The sequence below is a fragment of the Symphalangus syndactylus genome, chromosome 12 (genome assembly GCF_028878055.3).
Source record: "Symphalangus syndactylus isolate Jambi chromosome 12, NHGRI_mSymSyn1-v2.1_pri, whole genome shotgun sequence".
In the NCBI taxonomy this organism is placed as follows: domain Eukaryota; kingdom Metazoa; phylum Chordata; class Mammalia; order Primates; family Hylobatidae; genus Symphalangus; species Symphalangus syndactylus.
Genome location: NC_072441.2, coordinates 49,938,421 through 49,960,452, shown reverse-complemented (window position 1 = coordinate 49,960,452; position 22,032 = coordinate 49,938,421). Strand labels below are relative to the sequence as shown.

The window sequence follows — 22,032 nt, the reverse complement described above, 5'->3', positions numbered from 1 at the left end:
AGCTTTACAATCCTGCTCTGCGCCCAGGAGTCTGACAGACAGGATGCATCATTGATTTTCCATGTTCTCTGGCTTCTGGTTAGGCTCTGTCTATAGGGGGGACGAGAGATGGGGAGTACAGTTAGGTTGAGGAATTCATTCTCCTGGCTGCTCCCTGTGGAGTCACATGTGGCTGCCTCACTCTGTGGCAGGCTACAGCTTTTGCTGGATGGCCCATGCTTCATGGTCTTTTCTTTTCCTGCCTCTTCATGCCTTAGATGTGGTGACACCTCCTGTGGTTACCAGCTCTAGTGTATTACCCCATCCTTTGTTGCTTTTCCTCCTTTGGTAATAGCTCCCATTCTCATTATTCTTAATATATATATATATTTTTTTTCCTGAGATGGAGTGTCACTCTGTCGCCCAGGCTGGAGTGCAGATCTTGGCTCATTGCAACTTCCGTCTCCCGAGTTCAAGCAATTCTCCTGCCTCAGCCTCTTGAGTAGATGGGATTACAGGCACGTACCACCACGTCCAGCAAATTTTTGTATTTTTAGTAGAGACGGGGTCTCACCATATTGGCCAGGCTGGTCTCGAACTCCTGACCTGAGGTGATCTACCCACTTTGGCCTCGCAAAGTGCTGGGATTACAGACATGAGCCACCACGCCTGGCCTCTTAATAAAATCTTTATTTTATTCAAGTATTGGGTTCTTAAGTGCTTCCTGGATCACTTCTCAAAACTAGAGGGATAAATGTTGAGGCCAATCATAATAATTTTATTCCTGTGTCAGCAAAAGATGGTCATGTGCTGCACTGCGGTCAGTTAAATAAAAGAAAGAGGGTTCCTGGGAGTACCTCAGAAGATTTTCTTTACCCTTAAAAAGAGACACCTAATAAAAGCTTGTGCTTTTTATCTTTACATGTTGTTGTGTATGGCAGTGATAGTTGGAGCCACTGGAGCCATCTTGTGACCATGAGTGAAAGCCAAGAGAAAATCATAGAGAAATCTGACATTGTTAAGTTGCTGAATTAAGTCCAGAATTTCCTGCTGTCAAGCTTTTGTTATGGGATATGATTAATTTTCTGTCATTTAAATGACTTTAGTTGGAGTTTTATGTTACCTGTAGCTAAAAATAGCCTGGGGGATTAATCCCAATCTCTCTTTACACTTGTTTGTTTTTAGTGCAAAAACAATTCTTGATAGAAAAATAATTATTTTCAATGTTCGGTAGCTGCTATTTTTTTCTATTGCATTGTATTTTCAAGTTAAGACCATAAAATAATAAAGAACGTTTGAATCTCTTTAAAGTGAAGACTTCTAGCAGTATAAAATTTTTGTATCATCTGAGAATTGGCACACTTCTGAGATGAGTGGGATAGGAAGTGGGAAATCAACAATTTCAACATATGTCTAATAGGGGTTAAATTTTTCTTGAGAGAACAAACAAAAAAATAACATCTATAAGATTACAGAAAAAATGTTACCTTGCTTTTCTTAGAATTTCAGTTTTACTGTGGAAATTGTCGAGTCTGAAAAGGAAAAGCTATTTGCTTACAGGGTTAAAGGATAGATTATCTTGGAGACTGCGAAACTTTAGTATCAGCCATTCTACCAGTTACTGATTTACAATTTGCCAAATGCTTGGAACAGTTCCTGGCCTATTGCTACCATGATGTAATTATTTGTTTAACATATTTTCTAGCAAGAAAAGAGAGGTAGAAGCCAGAAGTGATAAGTTTTCAATTTCAGATACAGGTCAGAGGTAAAGGAGTCATATAGCTGGATTTTCCAGGAAAGACCCTATTTCTAATATGGATCAATTCATTCAATTCTACTTCAGTGACTCAAGTATCACAGAACGTAAAGACCATAAGTCATATGACTCATCTCTTTCATTTTTTTTTTACCAGAAACTCTATCAGTTGCCCAGAAATAATTACAATTTCATAAATCCCCTACTTTCCTTAGGGAAGGTACATTTCCTTCCTTCTAATGCCTTTGTCATACAGAGACAGAAAATAAGGAAAAGATATCTGGGGATGGGAAAATGCTACTGTCAACATTTATTCTGTTTCCTTCCTCTTTAATCATTATTTTCAATTTTGTGTGCCAACTCAGGTAACCATCTTCCCACAAACCTAGACTGTGGTGGGGAACAAGGAGGGGGCGAATGTTGGCTCTGATAAATAGCTGCCCCTCTTTCTATGCCTCTGCTACAAGGTACTTATTGATACAAAAATAAAAAAGTACTAAACAGAGTATCCAGTTTTTCTGTGTAAATCCAAAAAAGACATTATTATTGACTGGGTTCTATATCAAGTCCGGGCAAGTTATCCACAAACAGGATACAGATAATAAACTCTTTGGCGCATCAGTATACCATACAGCAATCTCACTGTTCCCTAGAGCTGTGGAAGAATTCATTTACCTCACATAGGTGAACTTTTCTCTTCCCCAGAGAGCATTTTGTTCATCTTAGCTCAATACAAGATCAGATCCATTGTCAGCAGTAACAATTTGTACCTTGTTTTTTTTTTCTTCCACTGGGTTGAAACTTAAAGCATCTCTGGGAGGAAAATAAATGGCAATAGCTGTATCTCAATTTTTACAAAGGGGTCGAGAAGGAGAAAGGGAGAACCTTAGATTAAGATGTTCTTCTGAAATCACAGGTCCATCCAATCAGCGATAAAGCAAGAAACCAAAGCCAGACCTCAGAAAAACCAGTCCATTTATTCCCTAAAATCTTGTTTTCTTATTTGTTTCAGGTACATGGTAATTCTTGCCTCACTAGCACTCTTTCAAAGACAGTAAAGGGTCCCTAAGCATTTGGAAATAATTTTATTTTGCGGAATTTTGGAGCTGGCCTTGGCTGACTCTCTATTAATGTTAAAGAAAAAGTCAAATAACATGATTTTTCTATTAAAGCAAAGGTTTCTACATTAACTCTGAACTTCAGGACACCACACAGAGCTGAAGATAGCAGTTGGAGTGACAGTGACACAGAAATGAAATGAATTAAAATTGCCACTGACAATAAAGCAGGAAGAGGTGGGAGGCAGTAAAGGCTTGTCCCTGAAAATTTTACAGCATGGCTGATGCTGGAAGGAACAGTAATTTAAGACAGTTATGGACCTTAAAAAAAAAAGCAATAATGTTGAAGTCAGACCCAGTCTGTATGGAATGGTTATTATTTGGTTTAAAACTGTGAAGAATGCATTTACTACTTTGGTAAAAAAGAGATCTGACCTTGATGCAGTGCAAATTTGATATGGGATTAGAGGTCCTTGTTCTTAGATTGCTGCTAAAGACAGGGGAGCGGCAGTAAAACAGCATCCTGGCACTGAATAGGCACATGTGGTCATGTGTGACTGAAGGCACACTTCAGTCAGGGCTTAGAATCAGCAGACACTTGCATTTTAGGGATATAGTCTCAAAGTTCTGAGAGGACTGAAGCGGTACTTTAAGAACACATATGCATATGCTCCCTCCGAGGGAGGTGCCCTGTTCTATTTGAGATCACTGTGCATTATGCAGGAAGTTGGTCACAGAATAAGGAATCGGGATTTCCAGACATCACATCTGCATACCGGTCAGATCATAGCTCTCCTTTTACTGCCTGTGTTATCCTGGGCAAGTTATATTCCTTCTCTGATTTTCAATTTTGCCATCATATGGGATTATAATTATATTTTGTTTATAATGTTAAGTAAATGAAGATACTTTTTCAATGTTTGAGCACTATATAAAAGCTGAAAATTGTTCCCACTAGATTGGACTGACAAGGGAATGTAGGTTTCCCTTTTATTAAATATATGTGCATATTTTTATTTACGCATTTAATATCAGTTGCTATCTGAGACTTGGACAAAATTGCAAAGAAGGCAGAATTTGAATCTTTCTAATCTTCCTATGAGCAACTTATCTACCCATTTCTTCTATTCCCCTTTCTCTCCGGAAAACTAAGTCAGAGCAGAAGGAGAATTGAAATGGTGGTGAGGTGAGTGGGCAAAGGTAATGGCATGTAGGCAAAGTGTCAAGGGCGTACAAGATTTCAAGAGCTACAATGAGGTGTGAGACCTCAAAAAATAATTTTGGCTTCACTGAAGCTTAGCCCAACTTATACAAAGTTACTATACTATGTATTTATTGTATGATGTGGGCAAATTTTAATATGTTTTATATTATGCCAATTATGTGCCTAGAATTTTAGAAGATCTTAAAAGAACTTAGTGGGGATGGTAAGGAAAGACCTGTTTGCATGGTAAGACCAGCATCTTACCATGGGAGAAAATGTTCAGCTGGACCAATAATCGGTGTACGTGTGTGTATGTGTGTGTGTGTGTGTGTGTGTGTGTGTGTGTGTGGTGGGGGATGAGGTGAGCACGCATCACTCAGCAGTAGCTAGGGGGACATTTTAAAAATTCACACATTTCTGTCTCTCCATGCAAGACATAAGGTAAGATGTGGGAAGTGACATTCCAGGCTATGACAGTTTTTTCTCCTCAGTGTATTTCTAGCTCTGGCAAAGGTCTTAGCACACATTAGGCTCTCAATAAACACTGAGTGGATAAATGAATGGGTGGTCTAAGTCAGGGGGTACCTGGTGATGCCAGAGCAGGTAGGAGTAGAGGGAGGATGGTGTTAGGGTGTCATGAGTCAAGCACTATGAAGTGACTAGCCTGAGAGTTACCCTGAATGAGATGAGGCAGCATGGGAAATCGGGTTTTTGGAAGAGATGCTAAATAATAATAATAATACATTAACAATGACATTTTGAGTTTACCATCTGCCAGGTGTTATAATAAAAAACTTACATTCAGCATCACATTTTCTTATCATATCAGCTCTATAATATAGGCAGTATTACCATAGCCATTTATGGATAAAGACCTACATAAGTCAGGTTAGTTACCCAAGGTCACAGAACTAGTATGTGACAGAACTGGGAGTTAAACCCATGTTGGTCATACTTCAAGTTTGAGCGCTCTTAATGACTACAATGTAGGAATCTGTAAAGCATACAACAAGCATACAAATAGAGCTCCAATCGTAGAGGGTGCTGGAATAGTTATTATAACACAGGTTATTGAAGCAGAAAACTGTTTTGAAGGGAAGGTATCGGAAACTCATTTTATTAAATAGAAGATAAGGAAGAGGCTTAGTTATAGGAGTAAGAAAGGAACCTGATTTGGAACTGGGTTGGTTCCAAAGCTTAGACTGGAGGTCCTAGTTAGGAGATCAGAGTCACCAGTTGTAGAGAGTACTGGATCTCACATTCAAGGCACTCATGCTGATGCTGAGTTGTAAAGTTCTGTGTCTTATTTGAACCTATCCTTTCTAAGTCTAATCACTCCTCTTTCCTTACAGAGGAGTCTCTCTAATGGGTCTAGACTATTTCTGGTTCTTAGCCAGAAATGCTTACAGAAGTACCTGAGTAGCTCATGAAAATATCTGTGTTTGAGCTTCACCTCAGATTAGTGAAATAAGACCTCCTGTGAGTGAAATCCTGGCATTATGGTTTCTTAATAGTTCCTACAGTCAATGTGAATGTGCAGCCAAGGTTAAGAACCGTGGTTGTAGGTTAACATTTCTGATCAAATTAACCACTATTCATGTAAATTTGGTTCATAGTTCTTGGGTGGCATATATGTATGTATTTGTATAGTTATTTATGCTTTTAAATATTTTTTCTAATTATAAAATTAAGACAAATTTATAGAATACTAAATCTTTTCAAAAGAAGAGATATTTATTGTTTCCTGACAATGTGATAGAAATCCAAAAGACTCACATACAAGAGCTGAAATTGCTATCAAAAAGCCCTTTTGAATAAATGCAACGAGGAATTTCTGAGAAATCAGCAGAAATTGCGAGAAATCAAACTGAAAAGAGAGCTGAAAGACACATTTCTAGGCTTATGTTAATGCTGCGGATGCACTGGGGCCAGGGTTGGGTGATAATGGCCCAACGCCTAATGGAGAAAACGTCCTAGGACTGTGGAAGATGAAGGCTTGGAACTGAGACCCCCTGGAAAAGACAGGCACTTGAAAGTCTGTTCCCTCAATGAAAAGGTGAGCTAGGGGCCAGGGGGCTGGGTTGGGGAAGGTGAGTTGTCTATATTAGCCTGGGCTCCAGATAGAAGAAAATTTCCCTCTTGCAATTCATACCTTTGACACAATGCACTGGACACAATTTATGTGCGATCTCATATTTGGTTGATCTTTCTCACCTCTGGAGCCCGGTGGCTGCTTCCTCATGGGAGTCCTGGCTGCTGCCTCTGTACCAGACACAGCTGCCACCACCTTATCTGCCAGCCTCTGTTATGATTGCTACACTTTCCATGGGAGCTGTAGCAGCTCTGGAGACCAGGCCCAACGAATTGCACCCACGGAGACTTGGCTCCCTTAACCACTTCTGGATTCAAATAAAACACTATGACAAATTGTTTGGGAAATTCAAGTTAAAATAATTAACATAATTTTGTTCATAACACTCTGGCAAGCCTGATGAAAGCAAAGAACAAATCTCTTTTAAGTGTACCCAGATAAACTCAAAACCCAAATCTTGCAAGAGTCTCATAAATAAATTATGCAAAACATAAATTCACAATTAAACAACAACAAAAGAAATACACACATACACACACACACACACACACACAGTAATAAGCCAACAAAAGCATGAATCAAGAAGGAAAAAAAACACAGCAAATGTACCATTCAGGAGCGTCATGTAATGGGAATATCAAATGGTGAATGTAAAATAAAATTTTGGTTTCCCTCCAGAAGCTAACTGCAAGGGAAGGATTCAAATGCAAGTAGTTTATGTAGTAGATGGTCCCAGAATATATCAGTAAAGGATTGGGAAAATTAGATAGAAAAGAGAAAGAAGTCAGCAGATGATATATTATCAAATGAGTTTCCACTGTGGACAATTGAATCTCAGTATCACTGGGAATGTTGCTAGCAGAAGTGGAACATGCTTCAGAGTTATCCCAACTAAGATACAAGGAAGCTGGGGATGCTTATTTATCAACTTCTTATTCATCATTAAATAAAGGATGCTTCTGGGAACATTAGGTCATTCACCCTTTGAATTTTCTTTGTGCCTGGGCTGAGTGTGCCCTTAGGATCAAACAAAAAGTAATCAAGCAGAGAATAGCAAGATCCAGCTAACAGATTTTGGCATGTAGAGGTCAATGTCAAAGGGTTAGAAGCAAGACTATGAGGATTTGATAACTAAGAATGTTTAAAGAAATAAAGACTGCTATATATAATTAAAAGATATAAAATTATTAAAAGATAGAAAACTTCAGTGTCAAGAATCCTTCCCAAAATTCAAACAGGAATAACAAGAAATCTCCTTTTGAATACACAATCAGGCCTATCCCAGAGACTATGGAACACCAGAGACAAACAAGAGGTATTACAAGTGGTCAGAAAGAAAAGACAAATTACAGCAGATTTCTCACAGACAAAAGGACAGAAGCATAGTGTCTTCAAAATACTTAAAGAACATGCTGACAACCTAAAATTGAATTCCTTAGCTAAACTTTATTCAAAGAAAGAATAAAATAGAAAAATTTTCAGACAAACAAAAATAGAGTTTACCACCAACAGAATGTGCCATATCTCACAAAGATATTTCCAAAATGCTTCAAAAAGATGAAAACTGACCTCAAAATGGAGATCTCTTAGATCAGAAGTCAAGAAACTATGGCTCAGAGGTTGAATCCAACCTACAGATGGATTTTGTAATTCCTGTGAGCTAAGAATATTGAAAAAAAAAACTTTATATTTTATAACAATATTAGATTTAGAGAAAAATTAAAGAGATAGTACAGTGGGTTCCTATATATACGCTTGCCCACCTCTGCTTTAGTTTCTTCTATTATTAGTTCTTATATTCGTGTGGTACATTGGTTAAAACTGATGAAACAATATTGACAGACACATATATACACCTATACATACACATACTCATACACATTACTGTGTGTACATACAGACATACACACATATGTATATACATACTTCTACCAATACACACACACACACACACATTATGAATTTTAATATCTTCTGGGAGAATGACCCCTTTATCACTGTGTAATGTTCCTTTTTATTCCTGTTACAATAGTTTCCCTCGAGGCCAGGGCTTTGTTAAGAAAAATGAAATGCTCTGGGCATATTTCAAAATGTTTACTTTTTCTCTCCTCCTGCCAAAAAATGGGAGAGGATTTTCCTCCAGTCTGGGCTCCTGAAAATAAAACTCACAAAGGTATAGGGATCTCCCTAAGACTGGACCCCCAGGAATTTTTAACTCTCAAGCTAGTGCACACTCAGCCTCCAACAATTCATCAATTACCATTTAAGTGTTCCTACCAGTTACCTGCTGCAGCTCCTGGTAAGTTGTGATTCTTATATTGTCCTCTCTCTCTAGTTTTCCAGGTGGTGGTATGTTCTGTGTCCTCAATTCTCTGATGGATCTAAAAGGAGTTGTTGATATTCAGTTTTTTAACTTGTTATGAGGATGGGAGTGATGACTTTAAAACTCTTGATATGTCTCATCTGAAATAAGAAGTCCTCTAAGAATGTTTTTTATGTTTTAAAATCGTTGAAATAAAACAAAAGATGAATAATATTTTGTGGTACATGAATAGTACATGAAATGTAAATTTCAGCATCCACAAATGCAGGTTTATTTGAGTTATGCTCATTCTTTTTTTTTTTTTTTTGAGACGGAGTCTCGCTCTGTTGCCCGGGCTGGAATGCAATGGCATGATCTCGGCTCACTGCATCCTCCGCCTCCTGGATTCAAGCAATTCTCTTGTCTCAGCTTCCATAGTAGCTGGGACTACAGTCACATGTCACCATGCCTGGCTAATTTTTGTATTTTTAGTAGAGACGGGGTTTCACCATATTGGGGAGGCTGGTCTCGAACACCTGACCTCAGGTGATCCATTCATCTTGGCCTCCCAAAGTGCTGGTCTCATATCTATTGACTCTGGTGGCTTTTGTGTTACAAAGGCAGAGTACAGTAGATTGTGACAGAGACCATATGGTCTGCAAAGCTTGAATATTTACTCTCTGATCCTATACAGAAAAGTTTTGCCATGGGAAATCTCTGTGGAGTTAAACAAGGAACAGTGACATGTGGATAAATATAAACAACCATTGACAGCAGAAAGCAGAGTCATGAGCGGCCTCCGGAGCCAGGTTGACTGGCTTTGAATCCTGGCTTCACCACTCAATTAAGTGGTCACAATTGGGTGACATAAGGCAAGTTCACTAACTGCTTTCTACTTCAACCTTCTCATATCCAAAATATAAGGAGAACATAGTTCCTATTACATAGGTGCTAAAACTTCAGGGGGTGGCTATGAGGCTTAAATGACCTAATATCGATAAAATGCTATAAACAGGGTCTATTTGTATAAAACCAAATATACAATAATAATGAATGATTTGATAAAATTTAAAAAACTAAAATACTGAAAAAAGTGATAATTTGTAAAAATGGAGGCAATGACCAAAGTTAAAACATTCTGAAAACCTTACAATGTTTGGGTAGAGGTAGAGATTTGAAAACTTCAGATTTGGTTAAATATGCTGTTGTAGACATGGCTAGCTATCCACCAAGAATTTGTTCTCAGACATAGTATAGAGTTGATGCTGGGAGGGATGGCTGTCCACCAAAGACTATTATTCTATCCAGTAAAATATAAAAGGTAATGATGTTGGTCACCCAGTGGCCATGGCTCTTAAGAAGGGACTCAGTCTTCTTACTCTGTTAAATGAAAAGATTACCTACATCCTGGGGATGATGAAGGCACAAGAGCGAAAGGACCTGGATTCCCAATTTATCCCATAAAGGAAAGCCATTTGCTGATTAGGAACACTTGCATTGGGCTGATAGGTGTCTAAGGAACACATTTACATTGTATTAAGCAACTGAAACATGAAGACTAGTTACCAAAGCTAGTTTTATACTACCCAAATGCATATATTATATAACTACCTGGCCATTGGTGGAGAGAAAATAGAATGTAAAATGCCTGATAAATTCAAAAGCAAGCAGGAGAGAAGAAAAGAAAAAGAAGCAGAGAAATAGCCAGATAAACATAAAGCACCAAGTAAGTGGTAGAAATAACTCAAAATATACTATTAAACACAATAAATGTTAATGGAGTAAACATGCAGGTCAAAATATAAATATTCTCAGTTTAGATAATTAGTAAAATCTAAGTATATGCTATTTTTAAAACATACCTGTGCATTAGAGACATAAAAGTTCCAACTTAAAGGTTAAGTATGTTAGGCAAATACTAAACAAAATAACCTGGTATAGCTATGTACATATATAGATCTCTATTAGAGAAAATTATCTTCAAAGTAAAAACTTTCTTTTGGGAGGTAAAGAGTGCCAATATTTAATGATGAAAGGTACAATTCTCACAGAAAAATACAAAAAAAAAATCTAAAATTATAAGCTCCTAAAAACACAGCCTTTATATCTATAGATACAGTTCTCCTTCAATATCCACAGGAAATTGGTTTGGTTCCAGGACCTTTGCAGATACCAAAATCTTTGCACACTCAAGTCCTGAAGTTGGCCCTGTACTACCTGCATAAAGGAAAAGTTGGGCCTTCCTATCCATGGGTTTCATAACCCACAAATATTGTGTTTTTGATTACCATTTGGTTGCTGATTCAGAACCCACAGTTAAGGAAGTTCAACTGCATTTATTGAAAAAATATCTGTATATAAGTGGATCCATATAGTTTAAACCTGTTTTGTTGTAGGTGTAATGTATTTTCTATATATGTATATATAGAAAAAAGGGATGAAATTATGAGGAGAAATTAATGGAATAACATTCATAAGAAATCTTTAACTTATTCTTAATACATAATAGAGAAAGCAGACAAAAACATTAGTAAGGATATGGAGGATTTGAACAACACAATTAACAAGTCAGATCTAATGGGCACCTACAACTCTATGCCCAACAATTAGAGAATGTATATTCTTCACAATACACATGGACCATTTGTGAGAACTGAGTATATTCTAGAACATAAGTCAGGTATCAAAAAATATCAATTTTTTGTTAAGTATATTATCTTTTCTTTAAAAATGTATTTAGGCCAGGTGCAGTGGCTCATGCCTGTAATCCCAGCACTTTGAGAAGCTGAGGCTGGAGGATCGCTTGAGGCCAGGAGTTTGACACTGGCCTGTGCAACAAAGCGAGATCCTATCTTTGTGAAAAAAGTATTTAATTTAGAAATGTAAAATGACAAAATCTATTTAGAAATTATTATAAAATACACTTCCAAATCATTCCTGGTCCTAAGAAAAAACCATAATGGACATTAGAAAATATTTTAAACTGAAAATGCACAAAAACATTACATTCTAAACAGTAGGGGATATAAGTAAACCATTACTTAAAATAGTTTTAACACCCTGATTATATGTATTATAAATAAAGTTTGAAATTTGGTAATCTAAGTACCAAAGTTAGAGGAGTTAGAAAAACAACAGAATAAACTCTAAGTAGAAAGAATGATATCATAACATAACAATAAGAAAATAAATTAATTAAATAGGAAAAAACAAGAAATAAAGAGAGTCCACAAAGCCAAACACTCACTTTTTGAAGAGTTTAATAAAATAGACGCCCTCTGGCAAGTCTGAGTAAGAACAACAAAGAAAAGGAGAATCCATTACAGAATACTAACAGTGAAAAGAGTAGTGTCATAACCCCAGAAACAGAAGAGCAGGTTTTTTTTTTTTTTTAAAAGAAGCTATAACAATTTTAAGCCATTAAAATTGAAAACAAGCAAAATTTTCCATTTTTTGGAGACATATAGCTAGGTGACTCAAGAAGAAATTACAAACCTAATTCTTAGTGATGAAAAAAAACAAAATGATGGTGAAAAATCTCACTCCCCGAACCCCCATTCAAAATTGGGTATCTAAGCCAGTAAAATAAGACAAAATAGGGCAACATTTCAATCAGAATCCCAACTTTTTTTCCCTCCTTGTGACATGACAAGATGATTTTAAAATATATGAAAGTGCAAACGGTTAAGATAGTCAAGATAATTTTTAAACACAAATACAATATAAGGAGGCTCCTCTAACTTATACGACTACTTATTATAAACTATAAATGATATAAACCCATAAACAATAAAGACATTGTGCATTGTTCTAGGAAAGATAAGCTTATGGAACTGAACAGGGAGATGAAATACGGCAATGCACAGGTGGAAACTTGATATATGGCAAAGGAGACATTGCCCACCAGTGGAGAAGGATAGGCCATTGATCAAACAGTGTTCAGACCTTTGATTATCCATATGAAAGAAAAAATTGTGAATCCCTGTCCCCAATCAAGCACCATAATTAATTCTATGTAGATTAAATATTGAAATGTGATAGCAACAGTTTAAAATATTTTGAAGGAATTACAGGAAACTATGACATCAGAATAGAGAAAGTTAGATATTTTAGTCAATCATCTGTTTACTTTGTGATATGAATACAAATATTAGGATTGTCTAGTAGTTTTTACCAGTGAAATAATTTTATACTATCATTATTATTTTCCTGCCCTGGTTGGTTCTATATTATATATACAGAGCATTGGTGGATCACATTTATTCTTCCCTTGAGTGGTTATTGTTTAGAAGAATCAGTAACATTTCATAGTTCAAGTCAAGTAACTTGACAGCAAAGTTTAAATAGTTATAATTCTTTAAACTTCACATATTCAAGCTTTCCTCTAAAGCAGGGTAAATATGAGTCAGAAATATACCTGAAACTAATAGGAGGAAATATTGTAGCATTTAATTTTGACTTTAGAAGAGTAACAAAATTTGTGCTTTTAATAAACCTATTTTTAAAAATACAATTCATTGACTAAATCATATGAATGATGAACCAGAATATATTTATAAAGTTTGCATTGCAGTGGTATAGTTATTTGGAGCAGAGTGTTACAGAATATTTATAGTGATGTACATTACTGTTAATCCTTTTTTTGATCTAGTATAGCACTTATAAATACAAATTTGAAATTTGGCATACAGTGCTTTTTATATCATACTTTTGCCAATGAAACATGATGATTGTATATTTTTATAAAATTGTTAATGACAAATTTGACTATAACATGATTTAAAAGTAAGATCTATTTTTATATAGTCTGGTTTTACAGTTTTCTGTTCATCTGACTGCGCAAAGGAAGCAAGTGTGAATGCCTTGTGCGTTTAAAGAGACAAAGCCAAGATAAGAGTGCAATTTGTAATAGTGCTCCTTTCACCCTTTTAAGAAACAAAGCAATTTCATTAATGCACTTATTTGGGAGTATTAGTAGTTTTAAATATTCTACTAATTAAAAAAATGTAAAAACTATATTTTTCATAGATGAGTGTGATAAATCAACATATTTTCACTAATATTTTTCTGTATCTGTTTTAGGAACACTAATCCTTTAACACACCTGCAGGGTTTTGGCTGCAATAAAGAAGTCAAGTAACTTTAAATGCTGTTTAGTCATCCAGGAAAAGGGGCCATCTATAGCATGCTACACCATAGTTTTTTCTTTTTGATTAGCATGGGTACTTCTGAGTGACCCTTGCTAAATATGCAAGGAATTTGAATGAAAGATGGGAATAGACAATATATTCAGTGCACTGACTTTGCATGCTAATTTTCATTACCACAATTTCAAGCCTTTACTTCATTGTGCAGTATAGAGAAATAAAAATATTCTATTGTTATTTTTTGTTAATTCAAAGATGAAAATAATATAAGGTAATCAATAAGACTTCTCATCTCTAGAGAGCAATTTTCATATCATATTATAGGATGGTACCTGTAAATCATTTTGAAAGTTATTTTTTGTTGCCTTTCTGGCATGTATTCTCTCTTCCCCTTACTATTTTTTTTAAGCCAAGAATATCTTTTATTATTATTGTTATTATTATTATTATTATTTTATTTTATTTTACTTTAAGTTCCAGGATGCATGGGCAGAATGTGCAGGTTTATTACATAGGTATACATGTGCCATGGTGGTTTGCTGCACCTATCAAACTGTCATCTAGGATTTAAACACCTCATGCATTAGGTGTTTGTCCTAATACACTCCCTCCCCTTGCTCCCCCAACAACGTGCCCTGGTGTGTGTTGTTCCCCTTCCTGTGTCCATGGGTTCTCATTGTTCAAATCTCACTTATGAGTGAGAACATGTGGTGTTTGGTTTTCTGTTCCTGTGTTAGTTTGCTGAGGCTGATGGCTTCCAGCTTCATCCATGTCCCTGCAAAGGACACGATCTCATTCTTTTTTGTGGCTGCATAGTATTCCATGACACATAAGTACCACATTTTCTTTATCCAGTCTATCATTGATGGGCATTTGGGTTGGTTCCGTGTCTTTGCTATTGTAAATAATGTTGCAATTAACATATGTGTATATGTGTCTTTATAGTAGAAGGATGTATATTCCTTTGGGTATACACCTACTAATGGGATTGCTGGGACAAGTGGTATTTCTGGTTCTAGGTCCTTAAGGAATTGCCACACTGTCTTCCACAATGGTTGAAAGAGCCTGTATAGACAAGGCAATCCTAAGCAAAAAGAACAAAGCTAGATGCATCATGCTACCTGACTGTAAACTATGCTATAAGGCTACAGTAACCAAAACGGCATGGTACTGGTACCAAAACAGACATATAGACCGATAGAACAGAACAGAGACCTCAGAAATAACACCACACATCTACAACCATCTGATCTTCAACAAAGCTGACAAAAACAAGCAATGGGGAAAGGATTCCCTATTTAATAAATGGTGCTGGGAAAACTGGCTGGCCATATGCAGAAAACTGAAACTAGATTCCTCCTTCCTTACCCCGTATACAAAAATTAACTCAAGATGGATTAAAGACTTAAATGTAAAACCCAAAACCATAAAAACCCTAGAAGAAAACCTAGGTAATACCATTCAGGACATAGGCATGGGCAAAGACTTCATGATGGAAACACCAAAAGCAATTGCAACAAAAGCCAAAATTGACAAATGGGAACTAATTAAACTAAAGAGCTTCTGCACAGCAAAAGAAACTATCATAATAATGAACAGGCAACCTACAGTATGGGAGAAAATTTTTGCAATCTATCCATCTGACAAAGGTCTAATATCCAGAATCTACAAGGAACTTAAACAAATTTACAAGAAGAAAAGCAACCCCATCAAAAAGTGGGCAAAGGATATGAACAGACACTTCTCAAAAGAAGACATTTATGCAGCCAACAAACATATGAAAAAAAGCTCAACATCACTGATCATTAGAGAAATGCAAATCAAAACCACAGTGCAATACCATCTCACACCAGTCAGAATGGCGATTATTAAAAAAACCAAGAAACAATAGATGCTGGTGAGGCTGTGGAGAAATAGGAATGCTTTTATACTGTTGGTGGGAATGTAAATTAGCCAATAATATCTTTATATTTGAGGGAGAAATTTGCTCACTCCACTTTTGTAATCAAGCAATTTGAGAAAGAGTGAATATATGACTTGCTTTAGGGGTGGACATTTGTTGTCTAAAAGCCAGTCCAGAGTATTGTAACTTTGTTGCCATAGTTGCTGTTTCAAGCAAAGGCATGTGGTCCAATTCAGGCCAATGAGAGGAAGTGATTCCCAGCAGATACACAGCAGCTACTACTGTTAAGAGACTCTTCCCTCCCTGAGAGTTTTTCTGTGAGGGTCTGACATCTGGAGTTGCTACAAACATTTGCAAAAATTCAGGAATACTCTGGAAGTCTCAGGGGACTACAAGGGCAGTATGGTAATACAGCTAACGGAGAAGCAGAGTAGAATGACCATGAGATAGAAGGTCCTGGGAAATCTTATTTGAGGTGGGAAATCAAGCCTCATTTTGACTTTTCAGTAACATAGGTTAATATTCCCTTTATTTTTTAAAAGTCATTTTGACTTTAGAACTTTTAACTTAATTTCATTTTTTGTCACTTGTTACTGAAACATTCCTATTACAAATGCTATATGAATATTTTGACTTTGAGGTACTAATGAGGGAAAGACATCTTGATTGTTATTCCGGGATTCTTTGGTTGCATGTAATGGGAAGGTACAAACTGGAGAATAAGAATTATTGGAAAGATTTGTAGACATATGGAACCAAACTGCAAAAACCAACCAACCAACCGAACAAAAAACCTACCTTTTTGCCATATTTAATGGGATCTCAAGCTTCTCTCTCTCTCTCTCTCTCTCTATCACTATCCCTTTCTTTCTTCTTCGTCATGTGCACACACTCATCTCCTTTCTCTGGGCGTGTCTACTCCAACTTTGGCGCTCAAATTAAATAGGCCTACCTGAATATCCATGATCTTCTTTCTCTAAATCTTCCACCACAAACTACATCTCCAGTGTTCTCTTATCTGATGTTGGAGCAACCATACATCGTTACACTAAACAGAAGATTTTCAGTTATTTTTATTTTACCTTTCTCTTAGCTTTAAGCACATTCAATACATTACCAAGCCCTGTGCTTTTTTACATCCAAAGTAATTTTCAAATTAATCTATTTCTATGCCACAACTGCTAATACCCCAGGATAATACTAATCATCTTGAGCCTTGTCTATTACAATAGCCTCTTTTGTATTCTAATTTCTACTCTTAGGTCCATTTTCCACATTGTAGCCAGGGCCAATTCAACCACCTTTAAATAAGCATCTATTATATTTAGAATATTGTTGAAACTTCTTGCCATGGCCTGACAGATTCTGAATTGTTTGGTCATTCTGAAACTATGCCAGATTCTTTCCCATCTTGGGACATTTACACATGCTGCTTCCATAACTTATTTATTATTTATTTTATTGAATTTTCCCTGAAATCTGCAAATTCCTAGAGAATCATTGCATTCCCTGAAATTTTGTCCAATATGTAAGAGCTTTGTTGAGATAAGATTCAAATGCAGTGACACTCTATTTGTCTGTTTGTTACATGGCATAAAGAGCTCCAAAAGTTCAGAAGGTGATCTTAGCTTTAATTCAAAAAGGCTCTAACTCTGTTTTCTGGTGGAAGAATTCTTCTAGTTGGTTCTAATACCACCCGAACTACTGAATCTAAGTTTGAAGACAGTGAGGAAAAGCTTTCTCTAATAGTTTATTTGGAGTAATAATGAGAGGAATCATTCTCAGCTCTGTAACTTGATTCCCAGACCTGCTAATTCAGGTTTTAGGGTAATGGCACTAACTATCAACTGCTGATTTAGGAACATACTTTATCCTTTTAGTTAGATCCCCGGTTTCCCATGATGTTGTTTTCTACTCAGTGCCCAAATTGTGGCTTCAGCAGTACATCTCACCATTCTGTTTAGCCATCTGTTTTCTGGGTGATGATGGCATATGGCAAGGGCCAGTCAATTATGTGAACAGAAGTCTATTGTTACACATCCTTTTCTGTAATATATGTAGCCCATTATAAGGTTATTTCTGTGGTATACCATGGCTGAAGATGATAAGGTATTTGGAATGGTGGTATTGGCAAAATTGCTGTCAACAGTTAAGGTACTTATGCATCCAAACTGTGTGTCTATCTGTGAGAACAAATCACTGTCTCTTCCATGATAGAAAAGTTTATTGTAATCAACTGTCACCAGGTAGCAGGCCAGTCTCTGCTGGAGAATGGTGTCATATCAGATTTCTTGTGGCAGGTTGGCCATTTGGCATGGCGGCAGCAAAATCAGTCTTTATGAGGGGAAATAGAAGGTGTTGAACATGTGAATAGCCTTCAACTTTACTCCCCACAAGTACTCTGTATGTAGGTCATTTTAGCAACCACTGGGGAAGCAGAAGAACGAAGTTAACTGAGATAGCCACAGGAAAGAACACCTTGACAACCTGATTATTGAAAGCATTCTTTATAGTGGATTTGTTCTGGTGGGCATTTATGTGGAAAAAATATTTTCACACTTTGTACTCTCTCCAGGAAGTTCTGTTGAAACTGTCTCAGAAGACACCACTCTTAAAATTTTATTCTTTCCATGTTCCCAATCATTTAGACAACCTGGTGGCCACTATTCATAAATCAGTATGGTCCTGAACCTGAGACTATCTTTCTTTCTGTGTAAAACAGGCAATCAGATGTGCTACCTCAATTTCTGACCACAGGAACTATTTCCTCATGCTATTTTATTTCAAGGCTTTCCCTGAGTTGGACTACATTGCAGTGACTATCAACTTCTGATTTAAATGAGCATATTAAGCAGGTCTATCTATAAACCATAGCCCTGCTTTTCTTTCCCCATTTATTGGTCATAGGGAATTCCCATGAGGTCACATGTGTGGGTTGTGGGAGTGTCACAGTCTGTTTTCTGCTGCTTATGACAGAATACCTGAAACTGGGTAATTTGTAAGAAACAAAATCTATTTCTTACAGTTCTGGAAAATGAGAAGTCCAAGGTCAAGGGGGCACATCTGGTGAGAGCCTTGTTGCTGTTGGGAACTTTCTGCAGCATCCTGAGGTGGCACAGGGAATCATGTGAGGGGTGAGGGGGATAAGCATGGTCACTCAGGTCTTTCTTCTTCTTCTAAAGTTCCCACGAACTACTTAATTCTTGAATTAATGGGTTATCATGGAAGTGGGACTGGGGACTTTATAAGAATGGGTTAGTGGATTAATAGACCTAATAGCCTTTTAAAGGCTCCACCTCTCAATACTGCCACATTAGAGATTCAATTTCAACATGAGCTTTGGAGGGGACTTATGTTCAGTCATAGCAGGACGGGGTGGTGAATTTGTAAGCTTGCACACAAAAAAACTAGAAATCTGTACAGGTTCACATATATGGTTTATGTTGTTTCCCAAACACAGAGAAACTTACCAACAGTTGCACTTTTGTGTGTGTGTGTGTGTGTGTGTGTGTGTGCTCTCAGTACAATATATAGCAACTTGTCTTTTACTAAGAAGAGGATACACTGACAGTCCTTGGACTATTAGATCCTCAGAATATGATATTCTCCTGAATTTTTATAGGCCTTATTTTCTACTTTCTGGCATGCACATGTCTTACCAAGTCATCGAAAATGCTTGCCCTTCCCGTTCATTAGATCCAGTTAGCAAAATGTCACAAGTGTAATGGACCAGGGTTATGTTCTGTAGGATATCAGGACGATCAAGGGGGCCTCAAGACTATATTATGACACCATGGGAGAGGTGCCATAGCTTTGACGCAAGACCATAAATGTATGCTGTGGTATCTGTGAAGGCAGATTCTTGATTATCTTTGCTTAAAGGTATAGAAAGAGAATTCCAGGTTAATTAGGTCAATAGCTGCATGCTAGCTGCCAGGGATTGGGCTGATTTGCTTCATTAAAGACATCACATGCAGAAATTCACTTGTTATTGGTATCTCCCCCTAATTAAGTCTATAATAATCTACTTTCATTTTTCCATGACCCATTTGGTTTGTGAACCAGGCATACAACTATGAGAAATTGGAATATTATAGATCTTATGTGAATGTTTAAAGTATTTAAAGATTTTACTAAACTCTATAATTACTCCAGGAATGCAAAATTGCATTTGGCTTACTTTTCTAGACAGATGTAGATAGAGGAATGTGGAGAGTTTTATGGGTTTTCATGTAACATTTTCTACCTGCTATGTTCCCAAACCTTCCTGATCTGAATGTTCCCAAAAACTGTATGTTGAAACCTAACCCTCAAGGTGATAGAATTAAGAGATGGAACCTTTGGGAAGTAATTAGGTAATGAGAGCAGAGCCCTCGTGAATGGGATTAGTGTCCTTATAAAAGAGGCCTGAGTGAGGGAGCACTTTTACCTTTTCACCATGTGAGGACTAGCTAGAAAGTACCATCTTAGAAACAGAGTGAGCCCTCACCAAGTACTGAACCTGCTGGAGCCTGGATCTAGCACTTAGCCTCCAGAACTTGGGTAATAGTTTTTAAATTACCCAGTATATTTTGTTATGGCCACCAGAATGGACTGAGACACTATCAAAATAGATTTCACTCAACGGTTCTCCTTCTTCCCACTACTAACCTGATTTTAGCACAGGGCATTTAAGCATCTAATCTGTATTGCCATCATATAACCCTTTAACAATCAAGTTTTGGGCTTGGTTGGCAGCCGTTATCTCCCCTGTGATGACAATAGATGAGAGGTCCCTCAGAGCTGCCATTAAGGCTTATGATTTTTAGCTCAGATCTTGAGTTAGAAATTCACAGCCTTCAATTTTTTCTTAGGTAATCTCTGTAGAATCATCTGAAACATTCAGCTGATGTCATAATCACTATAATCATTATTGCTGTCACAGTGATCAATTAACATAGCCATTTGTTCTCCCAACATCGTGTTCTCCTGTGGTACTTCCTCTTATACTATCATTAAAGTCCCTCTGGACTAGTAAGTGTGGGGAGGCTGTTACTACTCCTCGGCCTAAAAGGGTAATAAGAGGGAATTTTTACTAGAATTAGAAAAAACAACTGTACAGAGAAAGGCAACTGACAGGAGTTATAGCCTTTAGTAGAAAGACACAAACCCATGCCTTAATAAAACAGAAAATAAATACCTAATTTATTTTTCTCCCATCCTATAACATCCTTTTTCCATTGGCCAAATTCAACCTGAAGTCAGAGGTAAAGGCAACCCATTAACAAAGTCCATGTGAGTCAGCTTTCTGCTGCACAGAGCAGAGAGAAGGGTGAATTTGGTAAGACAAAGAGAAAATATCTACAACCCAAATCTTCAGTTGGCTAAGTCAACTCATCTTTTATTTCTTAGCTCACATGTTATTTCCTCATAGTTTTCCTAGAGCCCTAAATACAAAATTGTGCATCGGCTGTCTTTACTCTTAGGACATCATTGTTTATCTTTCTAGGTCATTATCTAACTATATATGATTTAGTTGAGTCTATAGGTTAATTTACATAATGACTCACTTCTTTCTCTCCTCTTTCAACTTTTATTTTAGGTTCAGGGGTACCTGTACAGGTTTGTTATATAGGTAAACTTGTGTCACAGCGGTTTGTTGTACAGATTATTTCATTATTCAGGTACTAAGCCTAGTACCCAATAGTTATTTTTTCAACTCCTCTCCCTCCTCTCACCCTCCATCCTCAAGTAGACCCTCTGTCTGTTGTTTCCTTCTTTATGTTGATGAGTTCTCATCATTTAGCTCCGACATATAAGTGAGAACATGTTGTATTTGGTTTTCTGTTCCTGTGTTAGTTTACTATGGACAATGGCCTCAAGCTCCATCCATGTTCCCACAAAAGACATTATCTCATTTTTTATGGCTGCATAGTATTCTGTCTTGTATATGTACCACATTTTCTTCATCCGATCTGTCATTGATGGGCATTTAGATCGACTCCATGGGATATAATTTGGCTCTGTGTCCCCACCCAAATCTCATCTCAAATTGTAATTCCAACATGTTGAGGGAGGGACCTGGTGGGAGGTGATTGGATCATGAGGGCAGTTTCCCTGACACTGTTCTTATGATAGTGAGGGAGTTCTCATGAGATCTGATGATTTTAAAAGTGGCAGTTTTCCCTTCACCTTCTTTCTCTTCTGCCACCATGTAAGTAAGACATGCCTTGCTTCCCCTTCGCCTTCTGCCATAATTGTAAGTTTCCTGAGGCCTCCCCAGCCATGCAGAACTGTGAATCAATTAAACCTCTTTTGTTCATAAATTACCCAGTCTCAGATTGTATCTTTATAGCAGTGTAAAAACGGACTAATACACCATACCTTTGCTATTGTGAATAGTGCTGCAATGAACATTCACATACATGTGTCTTTATGGTAGAATGATTTATATTCCTCTGGGTATATAACCAGTAATGGAATTGGTGGGTCGAATGTTAGCTCTGTTTTTAGCTTTTTGGGGAATTGCCACATTGCTTTCCACAATGCTTAAACTAATTAACACTACCTCCAACAGTGTATACAAAGTGTTCCCTTTTCTCTGCAACCTTG

General features: G+C 37.0%; 2 long non-coding RNA genes across 2 annotated transcripts in view; one reads left to right on the top strand and one right to left on the bottom strand.

Moving 5' to 3' along the window:
• Positions 1–11: 11 nt before the first annotated feature.
• LOC134733731 (uncharacterized) lies at positions 12–20,215 on the bottom strand. Its single transcript, XR_010117351.1, has 3 exons — positions 20,092–20,215; positions 8,374–8,470; positions 12–90 (listed from the first exon to the last, which is right to left on the bottom strand). It is a non-coding gene; the product is annotated as an uncharacterized lncRNA (long non-coding RNA).
• LOC134733732 (uncharacterized) overlaps positions 3,936–22,032 on the top strand; it is an 87,911-nt gene continuing 69,814 nt past the window's right edge. The window contains exons 1-2 of the long non-coding RNA XR_010117352.1: positions 3,936–3,979; positions 5,975–6,053. This is a non-coding gene — a long non-coding RNA (uncharacterized lncRNA). The remainder of the gene's footprint in view (positions 3,980–5,974; positions 6,054–22,032) is intronic.